The 14,072-nt window shown below is 36.8% G+C and overlaps 1 pseudogene; it reads right to left on the reverse strand.

Annotated features, from left to right (window-relative positions):
* Positions 1-209: 209 nt before the first annotated feature.
* The window catches only part of LOC100922610, a 32,825-nt pseudogene continuing 18,962 nt past the window's right edge, over positions 210-14,072 (reverse strand).

The following is a 14,072-nucleotide window of genomic DNA, read 5'->3' on the forward strand; positions in this document are numbered from 1 at the left end:
ATCTCCAAGACCAATGCAAGTAAAGAAGTTGATGGCAAACCGAGTGTTTCTTGGATGATCTCGGGGCATTAATCCCTCCGAGAACGGCTGCAATGTTTCATCTTTCAGTCTGGCATTCAGTGGAGGAAGGCCCATGCATTCACGAAGTTCTTGGAAAACTATTTTGACAAAGATTCTGCTGGAAGATGTAGTAGCTTCTTCACTCAGTATTATACGTTCAAGATCACTCCATAGAAGTGAGTCAGTGCAGAAGAGATGAGCAAGTGACTTTTCTCCATTTTCTGCAGTTTGTGAGCGCATTCTTGAAAATTTAAACTTGATTGAATGGCAAGATAAACTGTGCCACAAAATGACACCTGATTGATTTCTTTTTTGTCATGCAATCACTTTCTTCTCATTCTCACCTTCTTCATTACTTCTAGCATCTTGGTCTATGTTTGAATCACTGTCATCTTCATCAAGGATTTCTTTCCTGATATCTGTCTATTTTTCTTCATTTTCCATAAAATTGGGATCCACCTTGAAGACACTGAGTGCATCCTCTGGGTGATAATTATCTTCCAATGGCAGTAGATGAGGGAAACTGGTCTTCTTCCTTTACTAAATCAAGTTCCTTCAAAGTGACTGGATGATGCATCCTTATGGACTGAAAACATCATTTCAATCATGTACTGAACTCGTTTCTCAATTTCAGATTCAAGACGTTGAAAGATCGCATTAATTCCCCTAGATGATACTTCTGTTAATCTAAGGACACACCAAGGAATCCAATGGCTACTTCAACACCAATCATCTTTTAGTCTTTCAGGAAGAAAGGCACCCATTTTTAAACGTTCAGTTCATGGACCACATTCTGGTTAGTAAAGTGTGCCACAAATTTCGAAGCAATTAGACAAAGTAGATTATTATTTCTTTGATACCCTTTCCGAAAACTGAGAATGACCTTCTTGAGGATACTTGTTGGGGAATTGGAACTGATAATGGCCACAAGAGCCGCATAAACCTGGGTGAAGATTGGACATGCACAAAGTGTGCTTTGCAACACGGAAGGATACAACAATCCTCTTCCCATGACGATATTTTCGTGGAGGTTCAGGAACTTCCGTTCCTATCCTATCGAACCTATCGTTCAGGAACGATAATACCGATGTTAGAAATGTTCACGTTATTGATAAGACCGTAGGTGGAGTTCTTTAAGGCCTCCCAGCTCATTCTTTGGACCACTACGTTGTTTTTATTTGTAATCTGTTCCTGAGCTTTGCTGGAGCATAGGCACCACTTGTGCATGTGAAAAGCGGATTCACGTCATCTTCTTTGTCGAAGGCTCATCCTGAGCATGTGAGCTCAGCTCTTGGAACTCTTTCGATCCTCCTGCCAGGTGAAGATGATTTTCTGTATCTTTTTCGATCAGAATCTCTGGCGCCCTTTCTCCCCATTTTTTCTGTATGCCTGCCTCCCTTTCTTTCTCCTTCAATGGTATTATTCGAAGGTGCTGGTCTTGAATATTCTTGATCTGAGCTCTGGGAATCTCTGTCTCGAGGAGCTCACTCCTGTTCTTCATAAGTCTCACGCCTCTGAAAAAGCTCTTTTTTCATGACCAGAATTACATTTTATCCGGTTTGCTTCCGTCTGTAGTGGTCTATAGCAGTACACAAACTGCTCCAATTGGCAGGAAGCATTCAATGGCATGAATTCCTTGGTAGTCAGTTTTTCTTCCCTAACTGGAAAAATGTCATCATTCCCTTAAAGCTTCAATGCAAAAGAATCCTTTTCAAGAGTCACTTTTTTGGAAACTCCTTCAGCTATGCATTTATTGTTCAGAGCAAGATAGGGAACTGAATCCTAAGGATAAATAATACCCTCCTTCAAAAAATCCACAAACCTTAAAGCAATTCTTACTTTTTTTGTAATTTGCATTTGCATTTCCTACGTTTAGAATGGAGAAAGTTCCCACTCCAGAGAAAGGGTTCTGATCTGACTGTTTAGGCAAAGTAAGTGTGAATTTGGAATTGAATTGTAAACATTGCCCAAGCCCCTCAACTGAAACTTCAGTTTCCTAGAAGAAAAGTTGGCTTCGGCCAAAAGAACCAGAATGAGCCTAGTAACAGTAAGGTTATAAGAGGCTATAATTATCAAATATAGAGAACTTGCTAAGTTCCTTTTTAAGGACTTTGCTGGATCAGTGAATTCCGAAATCCAGTCCCATCCTTACACGTCTGGGGTTTTGCTTACAGGGCCTGTGACTGAATGAAGAGGGCTAGGATAATAAAAAGAAGAAGCATCCTTCAGCTTCAGTATCCCAAGGGTCTAAATTGATGGCCCCAAAGCAGAAAGAAGGGTTTCTTATTGAAAGAAAATTATTCCCCTTTCCTTATATTTAAATTCTGACTCTCCCAAGTCCCCCCATCTCAACCCCAGGGGAATGTAAGCAACCTTGGCTTTTGTTCCCAATTCAACAGAATACACAATACTTAATTGATAGGGTGCTTTTGAGGGAATGTTTTTTAAAAATTAAACTTAAATACAAAATGGGAAAAGAAAAAAAATTGCTAAAAATTACCATGTACCCTTTCTTAAGGTGTCACCCTGATTTCCCAGGGAATTTGCCAGATATTTCTGGAGAGCTATTAGGAAAAAGTCATGTAGAACGGAACTCAACAATCTTCTTGGATACCTGTATACTTTGCAGTTTTACTTGGTTAAAAGCAGGAAACTATTCACAGAACTATTCTTCCTCCACCAGTGATGGTGGCAGTGGCTGAATGCACCGAGATCTTTTATTCTGGGGGAGATTGCTACCTCCCCTTTTTCTGCTACCACAAAAATGTGCTATTATAAATTTTAAACATAGGATCGTTTCCTCTGTCTTTGATTTCTCACAGGTAAATGCCCAGGAGTTTTCAAATGATAGGAACACTTCAGTCCATTTTCAAATATAGGCTTTTAAAGTGATTGTGCCAGTGACAATAGAGCTCCAATACATTTTGTGTCTGTCTTTCTAAGTCTCTTCTGATTTGGGAATAATCTTTTTTCTTTAATCTTTGACAGCAAGCTGATGATTTTTGATTTCGCACAGGTGATGACCAGAGAGTCTCCTCAAATATTTCTAGACTGGGTCACTAACATGAAACAACAATTTGGCATAAGAGATTTTTCTGGAGCCCATCTGAAAGACTTGCACAAACTGTCTTTGCAAAGCAGTTTCTAAGATGAAGATTTACACTTGAATTATAGATCTTAGAGCTTTGAGGGAAATTGAGATCATCTGGTAACTCTCTTTGCCTTTATATTTGTAATGTGTGGAATGGAGAGATGAAGAACTTATAGTAATGTGTGAATTCTTTTTTTTTATTTTCATTATTCCTGTGTTTCCCTATGACCTGCATAATTGCAATATGGGCAGGCCCATATTTACTTAAACCTTACAGGCATATTTACTTAAGTTAAGTTGGTAACATTTATCAGTGTTTGACATTTTTCGATATTTAGTCTATTAGCTTGACCACTGTCAGCTCGATTATCTAAAATCTGAAGGCCTAAGCCAGAAACCTTCCATTCCAATCTGTCCAGATAACAACAACCTATTAGATGCCTCCCCCTCTCTCAATGGTCTCTTACTTGTGATGTAATCTCTTGTAACAAAATCTATAAAAGCTGTGTATATTCATTGATTTTTTTTGGCTCTCATGCTGTGAGTACTTTAACTCTCAGCTGGACTGCCTGCCTCTCATGAGATATAATTTTTCTGCTTTCTACTTTGAGTGATCTCTGAATAGTCATTTTGGGTAGAGGTCTTTGGGTAGGGATCTTCCACATCCCTCACAGTAAGATATTAAACAATCAATAAACTGCATCTTAACAAAATTCTGAGCTCAAGGATTCATATCTTGTGTGAGCACTTACTCCATGGATATACATTCCCAAACCCTCATACATCATGTAGTTTTGATTTACTGTTACTAAAAGAATTCATCCTCCTTTGAGCAAGTCCTCAGAGATTGCTTGGACTTTTTTGTTTGTTTCTTTACTTTTTTTAAAGTTAAACTTTCTCATATGAAAAACAAACATGAATTTGGTCTTTGCTTGGGCCTATAGCACTATCCAAATTTAGAGCTGCTTTTGCTCTTAAAACAATCTACAATGACAATTCAGATTCTCAAAAATCCATCATCCTTCCTTTGTTTCCCCAGACTTGACATGCCTACAGAAATAATAAGCTTGATTGTGTTGTTTCCCTCTTGGAATCACTTTCTTTGTTCCCATTACATTGGGATAATTCTAGTAGAATATAAAGTACTTTTTTTTTTAAATTAGGTTTAATGTAGGTTTCGTGAGGTCAGAGATTCTTACAGTTTGTCTTTGTATTCCCAGCCAAGCCTGCCTCATGTATCTTGGAGGCCAATTGAGCTCTGCCCGATTTTTTAACAGTCGCCCACATAGGAGAAGCTACAGAACTCCAGCAAAGAGTCTGGCACATGGTAGGCATTGTGTAGATGTGCCCTGAATTAAGTCCTTTTGAGGGTCTTCTCTGTACCAATCATTGTGCTTGGTGCTGAACATCTAAAGAGGAGTGAACAATCCTTGCCCTGAAGGACCCAATATTTGACAACTTGGATGTAGAGATAAAGATCATAACAATACAAAGTCATTCCAGGGAAAGGGGAAAATAGGGCAGCTGGGACAGAGGGTATCAGAAAAGGCCTCTTAGGAGGGAACATTTAAACTGAGCTTGGAAGAAAATTAGGAGGGCGATGAAAATGCTTATTGAAGTGCATACAGCTTTTCTCTTTCCATTTCCTCAGTTCTTCAAATGCTAAGCTGTGTGAGTATTAACAACAGTCTGAAAGCAATGAAGATAGTCTCTCCTCTTGAAGAAGAAACTGGTTGGGTTACCCCAATTCCAACAAGTCATCTTTCTATGCTCCTCCCCTCAATCCCAACAAAGTTTACAATTGAACAAAGAGGGATTTGCCCTTGTGAATCATTGAGGGAGAAGTAGACAGAGATATTTAGCCCCTGTCATCTGATATTACTTGAGTTCAAGGCACTGAAAAGACCTACATTGGTCAAAGTGGCTACTGGTCAGAGTCCTTACTCATAGATATTTTAAAGAACAATTTTCTTGGAAGGGTGAGTTTAATGTTTCTGACTTAGAATTTAACAGTCTTGCACATGAGGGAGATGAATACATGTCTGTGGCTGTTTGGTGAAGGTTCTGTGCACATGATTTTGGAATATCATGTGACTCCTCAGACCACAGACCTGGACCAGAGTTACATCAAACCTGTTGCTGAGGGAGAGACCAAAGAAGCAGGTTAAATACCATGGATAATTAATTGACAATTAGGGTGAAGGGGAAGAAAACTTTTATACCAAAATCTTGGGTCAAAGCTACATTGAGAACACTAATGTGGCTGAACACAGAACCTTTTTCAGACAGTAGCTTTGCCAGAGAATCTGTTAAAAAATAGTCAATTTAGTCAATACTCAATAGTCAAAAATTAGTCAGAACAAGCAATTTGGTTACCAGGGGTCAAGGAAGTTTATGGATAGATGTTCCTTCCAAGGGCCCAATAAATGTAAACATAATTATGTTAGTGATTTTAAAAATGTTTGTTAGTCATTTTTCATAAGCTTGTTCATGGCCCTGGGTCAGGTTCAGAACATCAGCTATGTGCTCACTCAACTTTTCTGAACCTCATTTTTGCCATGTATAAAATTGGAGGTAAAATTAGCTGCGAGATGGAGTGTGCCAGTGTGCATGGAGAGATGATCTTTGAGCTAGAAAGACCTGGATTAAAGGATTGTCTCTGCAACTTAATGACTGAGATGCTGGCCAAGACACTGATGCTTTCTGGCATCTTGGCCACTTTCTAACAATTTCATTTGCATAGAAGGCATCCATTTGCTTGGGTAAAGGGAAATACTCCAGTCTCAATTTTCTTGCCTTGGAAGACCACAGGTTGTATCTAACATAAAAACATTGTTATGCCTACTAATTTTCAAGGTTTCTATGAGAACCTTATGAGATAAAATAGGTAAAGCATTTTACAAATATCACGTTGTTCTCTGTGTTTTAATGATTTTTATTTTATTTTATGATTATGATTATGATAATGATTATTTGTTTTATTTTTTATAATTTTTATTATAATTTGTTTCTTTTTTAATTCTTTGTAGTATTTTCATGCATTTTAAATACATCATTCTGAAAAAATGCCTGTCAAAATGATCTTGACAGGCCTTGAACAGAAACAACAAAAAATAACCTATCCTTAAAAATAAAAAAAAAAATCAAAATTATAATTCTCATTAAATTGTTCCAGAAAAGCCCCCTGAAGTGAAAACAGACCCCACAGAATACAAACTAACAAATATACAAAAACCCCAAACAAATCATACTTTTCTAACATTCATTTTGGTCCTAGACCTGCTCAAGCTCTCACATAATCAATATGCCCTGAACTGACAAAATGAAATGAAGGATTTTATAAGTGTCTATGACCCCATGGTATCCATATTCCTTGAATAAGCCAAAATTCATAATCTTTAATAATGTTATTTGGAAGTCATCACTTAACACAAAGAATAAGACACCTACAAGCCTAATATTTGTGAATATGGCATCTGGTATCTCAGATTTCACTGAGGGTCAGTCTGATGTCCCTGAGAGTCAGCCACATCTGCCAGGAGGGCAGTCAGATCTCCCAGGAGAGCTGCCACATCTCCCCCATCTTTAGTATGATGTCCCTGAGAGGCAGCCACGTCTCCCAGGAGGACAGTCAGATCTTCCAGGAGAGCTGCCACGTCTCCCAGGGGGACAGTCAGATTTCTTAGGGGGACAGCAACATCCCCTGGGGAAGCAGTGAGATCTCCCAGGAGGGTTTCCACATTTCCCTGATGGTCAGTCCCATGTCCCTGAGGGGAAATCACAGATTTCTGAGGGGAAGCCACATCACCCATGGGGACTGTCATCTCACCTATTGACAATGTCAGATGTCCATCATAAAGAAATAATGTGGACCCACATTCAACAGTTCTCTTGTATAGATCAACAGGATGCAGTTCTTGTTGTTTAAAAGTTGCCAACAGTTCTTTTCGTTGCTCCTTCTCTTTCACCAATGAGAGTAATTGGGTATTCACTTGCAACTCCTGTGGTGACTGATGCTGGGATGGGGTCAATTGTTGCAATATAAGATGATTCTGGGGCTGAGGTGAGGGCTCCTGTGTGTCTTGGACTGGATGATAACATGGGTAGAACTGGTTCCTTGTGCATCTCTGTTGCTGCTCCTGCTGCATAAGTAGCTTCAGTTCTCCACAAAAGGAGGTGCGTGAGTCATAATTTTCTGGCCCTTTTGTTTCCTGTAGGGCCCAAGAAGATGCCCACTTCTTGGAGCTTCCCTGGGACACTGGTCTGGGGAGATCCCCAAGTTGAAGTTCAGCTGTTGTTCTCATTGTTTGGGACGAGACAGAATGGGGTTTGGCGGAAATCCCATATCCATCCATACAAGCATTCTCAGTGATTGGTGCTGCACTCTTCCTCTCAAAGAAGCCGTTTCTCTTTGGGCCAGCTTTCTGACCAGGCTCACCTGCCAGGGAAAGACACCTGGATGTACTGGGTGTCATGAGGTTTTGCTTAGAGAAATCCTCATCTAGAATTGGACTTAGAGGTACTTTTTCCAGGCACATCTGTTTTCTTGAGTTGGTGGAATCCTCAGATGCTTGCTTTTTAGGTTGTATGGGATGTCTGATCCTTCTATTTTGAAACCAATCCTGAGTGAGAAGAAAATATAATGATATCTGTAAACCTGACTTCAAACTGATTTTTACCTTGAGATTAAAAAGATATGTTTTTTGTTTCTTTAAAGTGGTATTGCTTACCACCATTATGTCTGTATCTCAAAAAGACAAAAAAGCAGCAGTGAATCTATGCAGAAATATAGTGGCTCTTTTTGTGGTGGTGAAAAATTAGAAATACATGGGATGTCCATCATTTGGCACCACTGCTTGTAGTTGCAAGAAGTTGGGACATGATCTCAGTGTAATTGAAAGAATCTTCCATGGGAATTCAAATCACCTGTTCTTTTAGATTAATGCATCTGAGAATGCATAAAAGTAGGGAAAACAACAAAAGACCTCAGAACACAAATTGATGCCATGTCAAATATTGCATGAAGATAACTCAGGTGAGATGATGAACCACAGAAGAAAGCTTATACTATTGTATGTGGTCAGAGTTTTAATTTTTTAAAATTGTCCTTTGTTACCACGAAGGACTATTTGTTGGTATAAAAGAAAGTATTGCATGTATACTTTGTTCTAGAAACTAGAGGTGGAAAGGGCATTGTATCAGAAAAAGGGTAAAGTGGGGGTACTACATCTCACAAAGAGGCAAAGGAAACCTATTATATCTGAGAGAAAGAATGGAGGGGATGAATATAGTGGGTATCTTACTGCCATCAGAATTGGCTTTAAGAGAAAAATTTTAGACATATTCAATTTATGAGTGAAACTTCTCCCATCTCATTGAAAAGTGAGAAGGAAAAGTGAAAAGGAAGGAATAAGACTAAGCAGAAGGGAATACAGGAAACTGTGAGGAAAGGAGTAATATAGGGGAGGAACTCTAAGGTGGGAGAAGTGATACTAAAAAGGAGGCTGAGAAAGCAAGTGGTCTCACAAGTTTAATACTGGAAGAGGGTAAGGGGGAAAGAAGGGAGAAAAGCATAAACAGGGTTAACAAGATGGCAAGTATACAAGAATTGGTAATTTTAACCATAAATGTGAATGGGGAAACTCCCCATAAAGAGGAAGCAGGTTAGCAAATGGATTAAAAGCCAGAATCTACAATATTTGTTTACAGGAAACACACCTGAAGCAGAGATACATCAGAATAAAGTAAAAGGATGGAGCAAAATTCACTATACTTCAAGTAAATCAAAAAAGCAGGGAACATCCTGAATCTCAGATCAAGCAAAAACAAAAATTGATCTAATTAAAAGAGATAAGAAGGCACTATATCTTGCTAAAGGAGTATAGATAATGAAGCAATATCATATTAAACATATATGCACCAAGCAGGTTAGCATCTAAATTCTTAAAAGAGAAATTAAAGAGCTGCAAGAAGAAATAGACAGAAAACTATAATAGTGAGAATCTCAACCTTCACCTCAGAATAAGATCAATCAAACCACAAAATAAATAAGAAAGAAGTCAAAGAGGTAAAAGAATACTAGAAAAGTTAGATACTGATAGATCTCTGGAGAAAAACAGAAATGGACACAGAAAAGGAGTACACTTTCTTTCAGCAAGTTCATGGAACCTATACAAAAAATAGACCACATATTAGGACATAAAACCTCAAACTCAAATGCAGTAAGGCAGAAATAGTAAATGCATCCTTTTCAGACCACGATGCAAAAAAAAAAATTACACTCAACAAAAAGCCAGGGAAAAGTAGACCAAAAAAATAATTGAAACTAAATAATCTCATACTAAGAATGATTGGGTGAAACAGCAAATCATAGACATAATTAATAATCTTCACCCAAGAAAATGACAATAATGAGACATCATACCAAAATGTGTAGGATACAAGCTCAAAGTAGTATAATAAGGGAAATTTCATATCTCTAGAAGGCCTACTTGCATAAAATAGAAAAGAGAAGGTCAACGAGTGGTCTTGCAACTAAAAAATGCTAGAAAAGGAACAAATTAAAACCCCAGTCAAACACTAAACTTGAAATTCTAAAAAAAAAGGAGAATCAATAAAATTGAAAAGTAAAAACAATTGAATAATTATATAAAACTAAGAGTTGGTTCTATGAAAAAACCAACAAAATAGACAAACCCTTAGTAAATCTGATTAAAAAAAAGGAAAGAGGAAAATCAAATTGTTAGTCTTAAAAATGAAAAGGGAGAACTCGCCACTAACGAAGAGGAAATTAGAGCAATAATTAGAATTACTTTTGCCAACTTTATGGCAATAAATTCGAACAATTTAAATGAAATGGAAGAATACCATCAAAAATAAGCTGCCCAATTAACACAGGAAAAGTAAATATCCTAAACAGTCCCATCTTAGAAAAAGAAATAGAACAAGCTATTACCCAACTCCCTAAGAAAAGATTCCCCAGGACCAGATGGATTTACATGTACTTCTACCAAACATTTAAAGAACAATAACTCCAATGCTATATAAACTATTTGAAAAAATAGGGATTGAAGTGAAGTCCACCAAACTCCCTTTTATAGACACAGAACATGTACTATACCTAAACCAGGTAGGCTGAAAACAGAGAAAGAAAAATCATAGACCAATCTCCTTAATGAAATTGATGCAAAATCTTAAATAAAATATTAGCAAAAAATTACAAAAAATCATCCCAGGATAATATACTATAACCAAGTAAGATTTATACCAGGAATCAGGGCTGAGTTCAATATTAGGAAAACTATAGCATAATTGACTAATCAATAACCAAACTAGAAAAACCATATGATCATCTCAATAGATGTAGAAAAAGCATTTGATAAAATCCAACATCCATTCCTAATAAAACACTTGAGATATAAAGAACAAATGGACTTTTCTTAAAATAATCAAGAGCATATATTTAAAACCATCAGTAAACATCATATGCAATGGGGAAAAACTGAACCTTTCCCAGTAAGATCTGGAGTGAAGCAAAGGTTACCCACTATCACCTTATTATTCAACTTGTATTAGAAACACTACCTCAAGCAAAAAGTTGAGAAAGATTAAAGGAATCAGAATAGGCAATGAGGAAACCAAACTATCACTCTTTGCAGATGATATATGGAAAATTAGAAACCCAGAGATTCTACTAAAAAGCTATTAGAAATAATTCAAACTTTACAAAGTGCAGTTATAAAACATCCCCATAAATCCTCAGCATTTTATACATCACCAACAAATCCAACAGAAAGAGATACAAAGAGAAATTCCATTCAAAATAACTGTCGACACCATAAAATATTTGAGAATCATCACCAAAGAAAGTCAAAATTATATGAGCAAAATTACAAAAACTTCACACTAAATAAAGTCAGACTTAAATAATTGGTAATATTATGCTCCTGGATAGGCCGAGCAAATATAATAAAGATGACAATACTCCCTAAACTAACCTATTTATTTAGTGCTATGCCAATCAGACTTGCAAGAAAATATTTTAATGATCTAGAAAAAATAACAACAAAATTCATATGGAATAATAAAAGGTCGAGAATCTCAAAAGAATTAATGAAAAAAAAAAATCAATATGAAGGTGGCCTAGCTGTACCTGATCTAAAACTATATTATAAAGCAGCAGTCACCAAAACCATTTGGTATTGGCTAAGAAATAGATTAGTTGATCAGTGGAACAGGTTAGGTTCACAGGACAGAATAGTCAACCATAGCAATCTAGTTTTGACAAACCCAAAGATCCTAACTTTTGGGATAAGAATTCATTATTTGACAAAAACTGCTGGGATAAATGGAAATTAGTATAGCAGAAATTAGGCATGGACCCACACTTAACACCGTATACCAAGATAAGATCAAAATGGGTCCATGATTTAGATATAAAGAACGAGATTATAAATAAATTGGAGGAACATAGGATAGTTTATCTCTCAGACTTGTGGAGGAGGAAGAAATTTGTGACCAAAGACGAACTAGAGACCATTATTGATCACAAAATAGGAAATTTTGATTACATCAAATTAAAAAGCTTCTATACAAACAAAACTAATGCAAACAAGATTAGAAGGGAAGCAACAAACTGGGAAAACATCTTCACAGTTAAAGGTTCTGATAAAGGCCCCATTTCCAAAATATATAGAGAACTGACTCTAATTTATAAAAAACCAAGCCATTCTCCAATTGACAAATGGTCAAAGGATATGAACAGACAATTTTCAGATGATGAAATTGAAACTATTACCACTCACATGAAAGAGTGTTCCAAAACATTATTAATCAGAGAAATGCAAATTAAGACAACTCTAAGATACCACTACACACCTGTCAGATTGGCTAAGATGACAGAAAAAAATAATGATGATTGTTGGAGAGGATGCGGGAAAACTGGGACACTGATACATTGTTGGTGGAGTTGTGAACGAATCCAACCATTCTGGAGAGCAATCTGGAATTATGCCCCAAAAGTTATGAAACTGTGCATACCCTTTGACCCAGCAGTGCTACTACTGGGCTTATACCCCAAAGAGATACTAAAGAAGGGAAAGGGACCTGTATGTGCCAAAATGTTTGTGGCAGCCCTGTTTGTAGTGGCTAGAAACTGGAAAATGAATGGATGCCCATCAATTGGAGAATGGTTGGGTAAACTGTGGTATATGGATGTTATGAAATATTATTGTTCTGTAAGAAATGACCAGCAGGATGAATACAGAGAGGCTTGGAAAGACTTACATGAATTGATGCTAAGTGAAATGAGCAGAACCAGGAGATCCATTATATTCCTCAACAATGATACTGTATGAAAATGTAATATGATGGAAGTGGATTTCTTTGACAAAGAGACCTAATTCAGTTTCAATTGATCAATGATGGACAGAAGCAGCTATACCCGAAGAAAAAAAAAAAACACTGGGAAATGAATGTAAACTTTGCATTTTTATTTTTCTTCCCGAGTTATTTTTACCTTCTGAATCCAATTCTCCCTGTGTAACAAGAAAACTGTTTGGTTCTGCACACATACATTGTATCTAGGATATACTATGACATATTCAACATATATAAGACTGCTTGCCATCTAGGGGAGAAGGTGGCGGGTGGGAGGGAAAAATCAGAACAGAAGTAAGTGCAAGAGATAATGTTGTAAAAAAAATTACCCTGGCATGGGTTCTGTCAATAAAAGTTATTTTAAAAAATTAAAAAAAAAACTGTAAAAAAATAATAAAAAAAAAAAAAGAAAGTATTGGTATATAATGATCAATTCTGATGAACGTGGCCCTCTTCAACAATGAGATGAAACAAATCAGTTGCAATAGAACATTAACGAATTGAACTATCTACACCCAGGGAAAGAACTCAGGGAAATGAGTGTGAACCACTACATAGAATTCCCAATCCCTCCATTTTTGTCTGCCTGCATTTTTGATTTCCTTCACAGGTTAATTGTACACCATTTCAAAGTCCAATTCTTATTTGTGCAGCAAAATAACTGTATGGACATGTATACATATATTGTATTTAACATATACTTTAACATATTTAACATGTATTCATCTGCCTGCCATCTGGGGGAGGGGGGAGTAAGGAGGGGAAAACCTGGAACAAAAGGTTTTGCAATTGTCAATGCTGAAAAATTACCCATGCATATATCTTGTAAATAAAAAGCTATTATAAAAAAAATAAAATAAAAAAGAAAGTATTGGGAAATGGAAGAGATGATTTCTTATTCAATAAAATATTATATTTAAAACCAAAAAAAAAAGGAAGCTAAGGGTTTCCTCTGTTTCACAATGAGTAATGAGAGGAGAACTTAATGAATGTGTCCAAATAGACATTATCCTATAGACATTGGTATATGGAAAGGGGAGATGATATAGGATTTTATTTTATAGATAGATTCCTTTCTATCTGTAATGTCTGGGATAGTTTTTTGGAAGTCCTCCAGATGGGCCTTGGTCTCAGCAGGACAATCATCACAAGGATGTAAGGGAATAGAGTCCAAGGTCTTTATTTTCTCCTTCACAGTCGTCTGATCCAATTTCAGTCCGTCCCAGTCTGATTGTCTCCAGCAGTCTGACCCAGTCTCAACCAGTCTCAGTTTGAGTCTGACTTTGTCCCCAGTTCTCTCAGCCCTTAAATACCTTATTACAATTACATTATTACAGCATCCTGAGTGTGTGCCAACTGTAGAACTATTACATCACCATGCTAAATACTAAGCATATGTAAATGAGAGAACCATTATCTCACAAATTCCAATGAGTAAACACCTTGTTGTAAGTATCCTTGTTTCAAGTATACTTCTCCAGAGTTCCAGCCCTCTACATCTAGCTATACAAAAATTGTAAAGGCACATACATATATGTATACA

The sequence above is a fragment of the Sarcophilus harrisii genome, chromosome 2, assembly GCF_902635505.1.
Source record: "Sarcophilus harrisii chromosome 2, mSarHar1.11, whole genome shotgun sequence".
Lineage (NCBI taxonomy): Eukaryota > Metazoa > Chordata > Mammalia > Dasyuromorphia > Dasyuridae > Sarcophilus > Sarcophilus harrisii.